Genomic DNA, 14,574 nt, shown 5'->3' on the forward strand with positions numbered 1-14,574 from the left:
AATAGAACAAATGTAGGGAGAGCTCTCAGCTATGGTACTGCTGTAACTGTAGGAATGATATTAACTAGATTTTCTGGGACAATCCAGATTTCAAATATTTGTCATCTTGGCATTAAAATACTTGGAGGTTACAGTATTTGGCATTCAGAAAATGTCACTTAGGTCACCTTACACACAGAAATAACACCCTTTGACGCAAACCATGTTTCACTTCTTAGTTCAGAAAATATTAATCATTGAAACTATGGCTAGAGGATAAATGAATGTTTCTCAGATTCCATATTTTATTAAATGTATAGCTTTGTCTTCATTATATTTCTAGGAGCTTAATCTGAATTGCTAAATTGTCCTTTCAGTTGAAATTTATATAATCATTCTATATTTAAAACTTAAATGTGCCTCTTAATTTTTTTCTTAAAATCCGTGTAAAACATCATAAGTCACTTGAATTTTTTTTTTTTTTTACCTGTTTATGTCTGTGACATCTGCCTCATGAAACCAGTTGTTCTAGAATCAGTCCTGAGAATATAGTATAATTCATTGGAAACAATTCCTCTCTTGGGACCTGACATAAAGTCTATCTCAGGAGAAGTGATAATATGAGATTTTTTAGGTTACAGCAGAAATACTGTATATTGACACAGCCTTACTCTTTCCACTGGGAGAACTAATTGATAATTAATATTGAAGATTAACTCTGTGTTAATCTCATTTGAGTCTCTTGAAAGTAGTTCAGATTCTAGAAAATAACAAAGTAAATTTAAATGGCTTAATATTGACCTTTTAAATGTAGAATTATTTCAAAATTAGTGTTTCAATACCTTATTCACAGATGAATGTATCTGTGGCCAGGATCTGAGGATGTTTGAAATGACACCCACCTGCGTAGATCTGGGGTCTATCTTGGCAGGTTTGAATTGTAAACACTACAGAGCCACCTTCAATGCAGCACCTCAAGTTTTATTTAAAAGCTAAATCTGACATTTGATACTATTTTTATTAACATTGGAATGTTTTGTCTTGAACTTTATTCATTGTAATCAAAGAATAAAAATAAAGTAAAACCTCAAAAAAAAAAATTACAAATTAGTAAGTCAGTGCTGTGGTGGAAGATGGAGTCCAAGTGGCGGGCACCTATGAAAGTGATCAACAAAGGTATTAAAAGAGGTGAGGGCCAGGTGCAGTGGCTCACGCCTGTAGTCCTAGCACTCTGGGAGGCTGAGGAGGGTGGATTGTTTGAGCTCAGGAGTTCGATACCCAAGAGCGAGACCCCGTCTCTACTATAAAGAGAAAGAAATTAATTGGCCAACTAATATATATAGAAAAAATTAGCCGGGCATGGTGGCGAATGCCTGTAGTCCCAGCTACTCGGGAGGCCGAGGCAGGAGGATTGCTTGTGCCCAGGAGTTTGAGGTTGCTGTGAGTTAGGCTGACGCCAGGCACTGTGGCCAGGGCAACAGAGGGAGACACTGTCTCAGAAAAAAAGATGTGAAGTCAAGGAATAGTTGGCCAGTTTGCAAGAAGAAATAAAAGGGAATAGAGGCCAGGCGTGGTGGCTCACACCTGTAATCCTAGCACTCTGGGAGGCCGAGGCAGGTAGATTGCTTGAGGTCAGGAGTTCGAAACCAGCCTGAGTAAGACAGAGTGAGACTCTGTCTCTACTAAAAATAGAAAGAAATTAATTGGCCAACTAATATATATAGAAAAAATTAGCTGGGCATGGTGGCGCATGCCTGTAGTCCCAGCTACTCGGGAGGCTGAGGCAGCAGGATTGCTTGAGCCCAGGAGTTTGAGGTTGCTGTGAGCTAGGCTGATGCCATGGCACTCACTCTATCCTGGGCAACAAAGCAAGACTCTGTCTCAAAAAAAAAAAGGGAATAGAGAGTAGAAATGTGAGGTCCTATAGGGTTCAAAAAGCCAAACTTCATCTGAATTCCCAGTGTGTGATGGGACTATCCAAACCTCACATGTAATAAAGTGGCTAAGGGCAAAAATCAGATTAAAGGTGTGGCATTGCTGATGGCTCCTGATAACCTCAAAATGACCACAGAATCAAGACTGTGTCTAGGAAACAACCCTAGGTACATAGAACTAACTGGTTGGTGGCAAATAGATGAGAAGTCAGCTAAGCTTTTGAGAGAAGCTTATTGCCGAAGACATTGTAAGCAAGAACTAAATGAGCCATCAGTTGTAAACAATATTTAAGCCTCTGACCTTCCAAGAGAAGGCCCCAGTTTTGAAGGCTGCTAGGACCAGAAAACCCTTCCAGAAGATAAACAACAGGCCAGGGAGATCCCCTTAGAAAGAAGGATCTGGGACTAATCAACATCTGCCAGCAGGATTCTGGGATTACTGCAGAACAGTGACTGCAGTGTGTCTCCCATTCTTCCTGTTTCCAAATGAGAATGTTTATGGTTGTTATCCTCTTCCTGCTCCATCATTGTTATGGGGTGCAGAGATCAAGGGCAGATAACCTGGTTTAAGTTCATAGGTCACTTAACCAAGCAGAGCCACACCTAGACTTCAAAGAACCAAGCATCACCTAGATACCCTGGACTTTGAGCCTCACACAGTGATATTTTAGTCCTGAGGAAAGGGTTTGCCACAGGTCAGGTGTTCTGGAAGCAGATGGGGAGACAGGTGTTCGGTGTTCAAAGTATTATTAGGGATCAACACCTGTGGAAGGTAAGGGACGGGAGAAGTAGAACTGCCTTGCAAGCCTAACAAAGCCTCAGTTGACCCCATCATAGTTGTTATACATTAGCCTAAAATGGCTGGACCTCTATAACTCCACCTCAATCAATGATTGGATGTGGGCTGCCCCAGGAGGTATGAAGCACCTTTCTGCAGCTGATGCCAACTCAAAAAGAGCTAACAGCTAGAGGCTGTCTGCTGACAACATTTTCAGCAGCTAGGGAAACAAGGCCTTTCTCAGGGGGAAATTGAGTAGCTGTCTTCCATGTATAAAAGGAAAAGTGAAACAGATAATTGGGTGATCAGAAAGATAGACTGTGATAGAGACTGGTTATATGTTCCTCTATCCAAGCATAGAATAAGATTACATTTCCCAACCTTCTTTGAAGTTAGGCTAGGACCATGGAACTGAGATTTGGTCAATAAAATATGAGCAAAAGTAATCTATGACACTTCCAAGCCTAGCCATAAAATGTCCTGCACAATTGTCCATGCTGTCTCTCTCTCTCTCACATACGCATGGCTTAAAGTGATGGAACAACATGGTGGAAGGAATGGAGATCCCTGAATCATCTCATTGAGGAGAATTTGACCTACATCAGAATGAGGCAGGAGTGAGGGATAAACTTTTATTGTGTTAAGTTACTAAGGTCTCAGGATTGTTCTTTGTAACCAACTCCTGGTCTAAGGATGCCAGGAGTCAAATCAAAACATGTCTGATTCTACACCTTTTAAGTCATTGTTACTCAAACTCTGGCCAGCAGGCCAGCTGCATCAGAAGTATTGGTTAAACATACACATTCAGAGGGACTTCTGTGAAGATAAAGCACATAATATGCCAAGAGAAATTAATTCCTTCTTTTAAGTAGATGGCTTAACCTGAGGAGAGAAACCAATATGCCTTGCTGGGAACAAGCATCCTAACTAGTGAAAGAAACATCTCTGGACCCAATTGGGCACCAAATAGAAGCCTAAGAGATAGATTTGAATGAATAAACATACAGGCAAGCCATATTTTCAAGAAGCAGTCTGTTGGCGAAGCAAGAAGGTAAAGCATGAAATTTCATTGTGCCCAGACCTGTAGCTGCTGCTTTCAATTGGCTGAAAAGAAGTAAAGGCTTAAGAACTCACTAATAATACATACATCTCAGTATCACGAAAAGAATTTATTAGCCTCAAATATAGCACTGGTCCCTCCCCATGCAAATTTCCTGTAAATAACTGGTCCAGTAAGAGTTGATTACATTCAACAGGAACCAGCACCAGATTTATACAAACTTACTATATGGAAAAGATAAGAAATGTGTAAGCAAAAAATGGCAGATCAGAAATAGTCACCAGAAAAAAAAAGTCTCAGAACAGATAAAAATTGTGCACTAATGTATCGTCTTAAATTAAAAAACTTGATATAAAATCATATCCTTCATTGGAAGGACATGGAAAAAAATCACATTTCTACTTGATGACTTGGGATATAGAAAAAAATCACGTCTATAAAATAATAGTTTTAAGCAGAAATATTAACATAAGAGGGCAGGTATGAAACAGCAAAGCCAAAGAAGAAAATGAAAATTAGACAGAAAAATCTAAGAAAAATATGAAATACAAAAAGTAAACTATTACAGAAATGAAAAGCACAAAGGAAAAGACACATCAATGAAGAAATATGAAAGAAAATATGGAAAACAAATTTAAAAAGCAAGCATTATTAAATAAAGAGTTTAGTGGCCGGGCACGGTGGCTCACACCTGGAATCCTAGCACTCTAGGAGGCTGAGGCGGGTGGATCGCTCAAGGTCAGGAGTTCAAAACCAGCCTGAGCAAGAGCAAGACCCCTGTATCTACTAAAATAGAAAGAAAGTAATTGGCCAACTAAAAATATATACAGAAAAAATTAGCCGGGCATGGTGGCGCATGCCTATAGTCCCAGCTACTCGGAAGGCTGAGGCAGTAGGATTGTTTGAGCCCAAGAGTCTGAGGTTGCTGTGAGCTAGGCTGACACCACAGCACTCTAGCCCTGGCAACAGAGTGAGACTCTGTCTCAAAAAAAAAAAAAAGAGTTTAGTGGAAGTAAGATTGATTAGAGAAAAAATGATAGATGCAGGAGGCACATAATGGTTTCTTTGATGAAGAGAACCAAGATAATCCAAGAAAGTTATAATTTTTTAAATGCTGCAGAAATAAGGAAGATTTGAGTCTATAGTCATAAAGGGCACATCAAGTCCCAGGAAAAATTGTCAGTTGGTGCTGGGCACATAGTAATACTTATTGATTTTTTTTTTTTTTTTGAGACAGAGTCTCACTCTGTTGCCCAGCCTAGAGTGCCGTGGCATCGACCTAGCTCACAGCAACCTCCGACTCCTGGGTTCAAGCGATCCTCCTGCCTCAGCCTCCCGAGTAGAGTAGCTGGGACTACAGGCACGCGCCACCATGTCCGGCTAATTTTTTCTATATATTTTTAGTTGGCCAATTAATTTCTTTCTATTTTTAGTAGAGACGGGGTCTCACTGTTGCTCAGGCTGGTGATTTTTAATTAATACATTTCACAGTGAGGACTGCAAATGGCCTCTCTCTGCCTCCTTTTTTATCCTGTATACTCACCTATATGCCACTAGCTACCTGCTCATTGCCTGAGAAAATGAACATGGAAGCCTGGTTGATCTCCCATCTTTCTGGAAACAGAGGTGACAGTCAGGAGGACCTACTGGCACTTACAAGATATATGTACTAGGAATGTTTAGCATGGTTTAAAATAGAGAAAAAATGGGAACAACTTAAATGTCCGTCAATCTGGGGCTGAGTGCTAGATAGTTACCAAAACCTTGATGTAGAAAAATAATATTGTGGAAACATATTAATGAAATACTATTCCCTGGAAAAAGCAGATTATAACAGAAAATATATAGTTTAATCCAATTTTTTATACAGGGAAAAAGACTCTAAAGTCCTAAGCAAAGTATTAGACATTGGTTATATCCTTGTGCTAGAGAATGGGTTGTTTTGATTATTGTCATTGTCATTGTTGTTTTATATTTTCATTTTTATTCTTGTCTGCACTTTCCAATCTTTCTGCAATGAACTGTATTATTTGATTAGTACATTTTTAAAAAGATACTTACAAACAAAAGAAGAAAAACTATCTGACCATATTTCTACCACTACCTCCAATCCCAACTATACTAGAAATATATTCTTACTCTTCTTTTTTTTTTTTTTTTTTCGAGACAGGGTCTCACTGTGTTGCCCAGGCTAGAGTGCCATGGCATCAGCTTAGCTCACAGCAACCTCAAACTCCTGGGCTCAAGCAATCCTTCTGCCTCAGCCTCATGAGTAGCTGGGACTACAGGCATGCGCCACCATGCCCGGCTAATTTTTTCTATTTTTGGTAGAGACGGGGTCTTACTCTTGCTCAGGCTGGTCTCGAACTCCTGACCTTGAGCAATCCACCCGCCTCGGCCTCCCAGAGTGCTAGGATTACAGGTGTAAGCCACCGCACCCGGCCCATTCTTACTCTTCTTAAGTCATCAAAACATTTTGTCTGTATGAAATCATTTGGTTCATATTAAGAAAAAAGCTGTCTAAAACCCAATCTGGGAAAAAGTGGTATAAGGAGAGTGTATAAAAACTTAAACTTAGCTCGGCACTCATCATTTTATCTTCCTTTCCCAGCATTCTTGTAGGTGAACCAGTCCAGTGAAGAATTAGAAGATTCAACGGTACAAGTGTGGTATCTGGCTTGCTGAATTTCAAGAGAGTGCAGAGTGTGCTATGTGCTCAAAATAAGGAAGTTATCTATTGGTTAAAATTAAATTGTCTTCCATCTTAAATTATATTTGCCTTCGTTTTCTCCTTCAAAAGATACAATTGAAAAATGTGAATAACCTTATTTCTGTTCTGATTATAAAGTAATACACATTTATTGCAAAATATTTTCAGGAAATAGGCCAAGTGCAGTGGCTCACACCTATACTCCTAGCACTCTGGGAGGCCGAGGCAGGAGGATCACTTGGGGTCAGGAGTTCAAGACCAGCCTAAGCAAGAGCGAGACCTCGTCTCTACTAAAAATAGAAATAATTAGCCGGTAACTACTGAAAATAGAAAAAATTAGCCAAGCATGGTGGCACATACCTGTAGTCCCAACTACTCAGGAGGCTGAGACAGGAGGATCCCTTGAGCCCAGGAGTCTGAGGTTGTTGTAAGCTAAGCTGACACCATGACACTCTGGCCCAGGCAACAGAGCAAGACTCTGTCTCAAAAAAAATAAATAGGCCGGGTGTGGTGGCTCACGCCTGTATTCCTAGCACTCTGGGTGGCCGAGGCGGGTGGATTGCTCAATGTCAGGAGTTCGAAACCAGCCTGAGCAAGAGCAAGACCCCGTCTCTACTATAAATAGAAACAAATTAATTGGCCAGCTAACATATATAGAAAAATTAGCCGGGCATGGTGGCACATGCCTGTAGTCCCAGCTACTCGGGAGGCTGAGGCAGGAGGATTGCTTGAGCCCAGGAGTTTGAGGTTGCTGTGAGCTAGGCTGACGCCATGGCACTCACTCTAGCCTGGGCAACAAAGCAAGACTCTGTCTCAAAAAAATAAATAAATAAATAAAATAAGAAATACAAATAAAAGAAAAAGTACTCATAATCCTAGCACCCCAAAATAAATATGGTATATATCTTTATGTATCTCCTTTCAAATCTTTTTCCATGTATATATTACCAGTTTCTGAAAGTCTGTTCTGTGAAACAATAGTTCTGTTTTAATAAATGTCATAAAACAGTAGGATCCTGGCTGGGTGTGGTGGCTCACACCTGTAATCCTAGCACTCCGGCAGGCCAAGGCAGGTGGATCGCTTAAGGTCAGGAGTTCAAGACCAGCCTGGGCAAGAGTGAGACCCCATCTCTACTAAAAATAGAAAGGAATTATATGGACAACTAAAAATGTATATATAGAAAAAATTAGCTGGTCATGGTGGTGCATGCCCGTAGTCTCAGCTATTCAGGAGGCTGAGGCAGGAGGATCGCTTGAGTCCGGGAGTTCGAGGTTGCTGTGAGCTAGGCTGACACCATGGCACTCTACCTCAGGCAACACAGTGAGACTCTATCTCAAAAAAAAAAAAAAACAGTAGGATTTTTGTGGTCAGTTATGTTTGGGAGATGCTGGATTAAACAAATTTTAACATGTTTATTTGCTCCAGGACTTGTAAGGCTATTAATAATATGAATCTCCACAAGGGAGTATAATATGCAGCATTTCCCAAACTAACTTAAACACTTTTTTTTTTATATAGTGGATATGACACAAGTGGTTTAACCACCTCCCCATATAATAATTATTTAAGGTGTTTCTATGTATTCACTATTATAAATGTAATACAGGTAATAGTATTACATTTATTAATTTGTTTTTCTCTTTTGCTGTTCTGAGTTTGAAATCATTCAACAGACACGTTGAATACCTTCTGTGAGCCAGACATTGTTCTGGGCAGGTAACAAAACAGACCCTAATCCCAGCTTTTGTGGAGCCACCATGCTAATGGGAAGATTCAGATCCTTGCAACAGCAACAAGGTGCTGAAACAAGAGCATTCCTGTTATGTTTGAGGGGTAGCAAAGAAACCAGAGTAAGCAAGGGACAGAGGTGAGATACAGCAGGCTGCCACATGGCCTGTTGTGTGGCCTGCTGTGGCAAGGCAAGGCGAAGTCAGTAAAGAGGAGGTATGTTGTACAAATCTTCTGTTTCCTTATTGATTTTCTGTCTGGATGATCTATCCATTGTTGAGAGTGGGTCTTAACATCCCCAAATATTATTGTATTGCTTGTCAATGTCTCCCTTAAATTATATTAATATTTGCTTTATATAGCTAAGTGCTCCAATATTGGGTACATATATATTTATAATTGTTATGTCTTCTTGATGGATTGACCCTTTTATCATTATATTAATATATAAAGACCTTCTTTGTCTCTTGTGACAGATTTTGACTGAAAGTCTATTTTTGTTATCTTCTAAAATTTTTTATTATTTATTTATTTATTTCATCCTGTTAATTGATGATTCAGAATGAAAGCCTACTTTGTCTAAGTATAGTCACCCTTGCTCTTTCTGGTTACCATTTGCATGGCATACAGTGAGAGTAAATATTAAGTGTTTTTACCACCAAAAAAAAAAAAAGTAACTATGAGGTGATGCATGCACTAACTAACTTGATTGTGGTAATTATCTCACAGTATACATTGTATATCAGTCATCATGTTGTATATGTTAAATATATACAATTTTATTTGTCAATTATACCTCAATAAAACTCGGGGGAGGAAGCTTAAGAAGACTGGGAGTGGTCAGCTAGGCCAGAGGCTTAAGGTACTACTGCCAATTGGGAGCTACTGAGAGCGTTGCTCAAATCAAAAGGTGATGGGCTGCATTAGAGACTAACAGGGAACAAGACCAGGGTGACAAGAGACATTCCTGTGACACCAGTAGGTGCCAGCTCACACTTGCAAACTGAAGTGAGGGGGCCAATTTCCCCCCATAGCATTGTATTAGCCACACATCCTTTGTCCCATACACCCAGATGTTAGGAAGAGATTGTCATCCTTATCAGAGATTACCTGCAGTGACTGTTTATCAGTTTACACTAAGCTTTAAATCAGATTGATATTTACTTAAGTTTTTTTCACTAACCAGCAGGTAGGAGCTTGGGAGGGAAGTCAGTACATTATAATAAAACAGAAGAAAAACTGTGAACATCTGAGTTTTGGTGTTAGTAGTATTTGGGACCCTGCTACTCAAACAGCATCCTTACACACAGCTTTATAGTTTTTATATTCATGTGCAAGTTGTTCCTTGATATCAATTGCTTAATGTGGAATTGTTGGGTTATAAGGTATGACTATATTAAGGTTTTTGATATTGTTCCACATAATGGTAGTACCAGTTTACACTCTGGGCTCACAGCCTTCCCTCCTCTGTCCTTAACAATGTGTTATTTCCTTGGTTTTCTTTATATTTTGCCAGTTATGTTTGGCAATATATTATTTAGTTTTGCCTGTGTTTTAGAAAATGATCTGTGCTCTTTCCTGCATAAGTTTACAGCTCAAAGTGAACAAATTCTTCCTCCCTTTCTGTCCATATTACCAGCCCCTTCTCACCCCCAAAGTAACCCCTGTCCTGTCTTCGAACACCATAACCTTGCATGTTTTTAAACTTTATAAAAACCAAGCCGTACGTATGTATTCTTCTGTGATTTTCTTCTTTTGCTTGCATTATGTTTTGAGATTCATTCATGTTGATGCTTATAGTGAAAATTGTGCATGTCCCATTGTATGAAGAAAGCTCTACTAATTTAGACTGTTAACTATTGAAGGGCATTTGTATTGTTTCTGTTTTTTTCTATTCTAAATAAATCTTTCATAAATATTCTTGTACGTGTATCATAGTGTGCATGTGCAAGTTTCTGTAAAGCACATACCCTGTGATTAAATAGCTGGATCAAAGGGTAAGCAAATGTTCTACTTTATGATACAATGCCAGCTTCCCAAAGCCAGCAGTTATGAATGTTCCCATTATCCCATTTCCTTGATAATATACAATATCATCAGCCTTTTAATTTTTGTTAATCTGTTAAATAAGAAATTATGTCCCATTGTTTTCTTAATTTATATTTCCCTGATAACTGATGAGATTGAAGGCCTTTCCCTGGGTTTATAGATCATGTATCTTTCTCTTCTATGAAATTCCTGTTAATGGATTTTGCCCATTTTTCTAATTAGTAGTTTTGCTTATTCCTTATTGATCAACAGAAATTCTTCATATATTTCATATGCTAATCTTTTTTAGGCTACATATGTGGAAAATACTTTCTCCCAGTTTGAAGATTGTATTTTCACTCTTCGTATGATGTATTTTGATGAATAGAAGTACTTATTTTAATGCAGTCAAATTTGGAAATCATTTCCTCTATGTTAGTATTTATAGTGTCTGTTTAAGAAATCTTTGTCTATCTCAAAGTCATAAAGTAATTATTCTATACTGTCTTCAAAAAATGTTTATAGTTTTACCTGTTATGTTTGAGTCCTTAAGCTATTTGGAATTTATTTTTTGTATGGTGTGAGGTAGAGTCCAATTTCTTTTTTTCTTCATATTGTGAGAAGTTATAATTTTCCACTCATGAACTTTGAACTGAACTTCTGTACCTAAAGGCAGTTCTGGGAACTGAGAGAGCAGATAGTTGCAATAAATTCCAAGAAGCAATAAATTCCGAGGAGCAAAACCAGATTCTCAACACTGACCACCTTAAACTGGAGCTGTAGACCATAAAAAGGCATGAGAATGTTGAAAAAAGACAAGCTGTGTGCCCACCCAGCCTGAGTCAGCCACCTTGCTTTCCCAGTACTTTTCCACTCTGAGCTTTGCCTTCATAAAAACTAACGAAATTTTGCTCAAAGAGTCATTCTTTCTACAGTTTTTCCTACTAAAGTAGTTTGGATGAAGCGCTTACCTTCACTTCTATCTAGTGTCAGTTTCTGTTTTGACAATATGAATACCCAACGTGCCCAGTACCACTTAGTGAAAGCCTGTCCTTTCCCTATTGATCTGCAGTGCCACTCTGTTATATTATCAAGTGTCTAAATATGCATAAATCTGTTTCTAGCCTCTCTTCTATTTTATTGTTCTATTTTTGTGCCAATACCACACTCTCTTAATTACACAATATTACAGTCCCCCACTTTTGTCTTCTATAATTCTCTGGCTATTCTTGGTCTTTACAACTCCATGCATATTTTAAAATTAGATTGTTCAATTTCACAAAACATATCTGTTGAGATTTTTATTATATCAAGATTGCATTATCTGGTAGGCCGAGGTGGGCGGATTGCTCGAGGTCAGGCATTCGAAACCAGCCTGAGCAAGAGTGAGACTCCTGTCTCTACTATAAATAGAAAGAAATTAATTGGCCAACTAATATATATAGAAAAAACTAGCCGGGCATGGTGGTGCATGCCTGTAGTCCCAGCTACTGTGGAGGCTGAGGCAGGAGGATTGCTTGAGCCCAGGAGCTTTTGAGGTTGCTGTGAGCTAGGCTGACGCCATAGCACTCACTCTAGCCTGGGCAACAAAGCGAGACTCTGTCTCAAAAATAATAATAATAATAATAATAATAATAATAATAAAAGATTGCATTGAATCTATAGGCCAATTTCAGGAGAACTGACATCTTGATAAAATTGAATCTTCTAAACCATGAACATGATTTCTCTCTCCATTTTTTAATTCCTATTTAATGTATTACAATAGAGTTTCATAATTACCTCTATAGAGTGCCTATATATGATTCAATTTATTTAGGTATTTGATAGTTTTAGATGTCATGATGAAATGGTATCTTTTAAAATTATATTTCCTACATGTTGTTGGTGTATAGGAATGTAATTGATTTCTTCATAATGAGTGTAGCCAACAACCTTGATGATTTAGTGTTTATTAATTTTAATAATTTATCTGTAGATTTTTTTAATATTCTACATAGACAATAATATATCTATAGATAACAACAATTTTGTTTCTTCCTTCACAGTCTTTATACTGTTATACATTTATTTTTGCCTTACTGTGCTGGATAGAACTTATAATACAATATAGGGGAAAAGTGGCTATAGAGGCATCTTTGCCTTTTTATGGTCAGCCAGCTCCAGTTCAAGGTGGTCAGTGTTCAAATTTTTAAGGGAAATGCATTTAGCTTTTCAACACTAATTATATTTGTTGTAGATGTTTTACAAGTAACTTTTTTTTTTTTTTTTTGAGACAGAGTCTCGCTTTGTTGTCCAGGCTAGAGTGAGTGCCATGGCGTCAGCCTAGCTCACAGCAACCTCAAACTCCTGGGCTCGAGCGATCCTTCTGCCTCAGCCTCCCGAGTAGCTGGGACTACAGGCATGCGCCACCATGCCCGGCTAATTTTTTTTTTATGTATATATCAGTTGGCCAATTAATTTCTTTCTATTTATAGTAGAGACGGGGTCTCGCTCTTGCTCAGGCTGGTTTTGAACTCCTGACCTTGAGCAATCCGCCCGCCTCGGCCTCCCAAGAGCTAGGATTACAGGCGTGAGCCACAGCGCCCGGCCTACAAGTAACTTTTTAAATTCAGGTTAAGGATGGCTCCTTCTATACTGCGTTTGTTAAAAGTTTTTTTTTTTTTTTATCATGAATAGATGTTGGATTACATTGAATATTTTTTATCTACTGAGATAGTATGAGTTTTCCTATCAACATTAATACATTTTCTAATGTTAAGCTAATCTTGAATTCTAATATCTGAAGTTGTTGGTCCGATTTGGTTATCTGTAGTTTCTGTTGTATTTTACTCATGGGACCTGGTTTCCTTGTTTGTGTAGTGATTTATTTATTTGTTTTTACTGTGAGCTGCATATTTTCTTAGCAAGTATGTGTGGAAAGGCCTGGTCTCAATGAAGACTCCTAGAAAAGACTTGTGTTTTGCTCTGCTAGGCACCTTGTAAATTAGCCACTTAAGGTTTATCAGATCACTCAGGTAGTGTGACTTTGGGCTGCCAACCAGAGCAAGGACCAACTTGTATTTAGGGGAAAATTGTTTTAGCCCTTTATGGTAGATTCAGTTAGTGGTCCTGCAGAAAGTAGATTAATGGTTGCCAGGGGCTGGGAATGGAGAGTGACTGCTAATGGGTATGGGATTTCCTTTAGGGGTAATACATATGTTCTGGAATTGTGCTATGCTGTGAATATTTATGCCCCCCCTCCCAAATTCATATGCTGAAACTTAATTCCCAATGTAATGGTATTAAGCAGGGCCTTTGAGAGGTGGGGCCTTTGGGATTAGTGCCCTTATAAAAGAGGCCTAAAGGAGCTTGTTTTTCCCTTCCACCATGTGAGAACTCAGCAAAAAGGTGCTATGAGAAAAGGGCCCTCATCAGAATCTGCCCAGTGCCTTGATCTTGGACTTCCAGCCTCCAGAACCGTTAGCAATAAATGTTTGTTATTTATAAGCTGCCCAGTTTGTGGTATTTTGTTATAGCAATCTAAATGGACTAAAACAAATTAGATACCGTGTTTCCCCGAAAATAAGACCTACCCATAAAATAAGCCCTAACAGGATTTCTAAGCATTTGTGCAATATACGCCCTACCCCGAAAATAAGACCTAGTGATGGATGTGGCTACGCAGCATATCTGCACAACCCATGCATTTCATTGCAGAGCAGTAAAGAAGACAAGCAGCTCTTCTCATCTGCCCTGTCGTGACAGCTACTATCCCAGAGGTGACCGGAAAGGTGTGGGCAGCCCCACCAAGGTTGGCTCCCCCTGTCAGGTCCAGGCCATCCTGTGCGTGCTGCAAACTGAGGCTTTAAGGGGAAAATAACACATCCCCTGAAAATAAGCCCTAGGGTGTCTTCTAGAGGAAAAATAAACATAAGACCCTGTCTTATTTTGGGGGAAACATGGTAGTAGTGATGGTTGAACAACTCTGTGAATATACTAAAAACCGCTGAAGTTTTCACTTTAAATGGATGAATTTTATAGTATATAATTGTTATCTCAATTTTTTTTAAAGTACTTGTTTCATAGGATTGTCATAAGGCTAAATGAAAGAAAGTATGTAAAATGCACAGTGCCTATATTCAATAAACAGTAATTCTTGAAAAAAAAATAGTGGTCTAAATCTTCACTACTGTAATAGAATTATAAATGAACATCCTTGCCATGGCCTCATAGTGGGTAGAGCATGCTTTCCCACTCCTTGACTATGGGCTTAGTCATGTGACTTTCTTTGGCCATGAATGTGTTCAAGAATATGTTTAATACTTTTTATCAAGCATTTTTAGTTGTTTGAGCAAGAGAGTAATTCAGGTACCT

Source organism: Microcebus murinus, unplaced genomic scaffold, assembly GCF_040939455.1.
Source record: "Microcebus murinus isolate Inina unplaced genomic scaffold, M.murinus_Inina_mat1.0 scaf005_hap2_Mmur4.0, whole genome shotgun sequence".
In the NCBI taxonomy this organism is placed as follows: Eukaryota; Metazoa; Chordata; class Mammalia; order Primates; family Cheirogaleidae; genus Microcebus; species Microcebus murinus.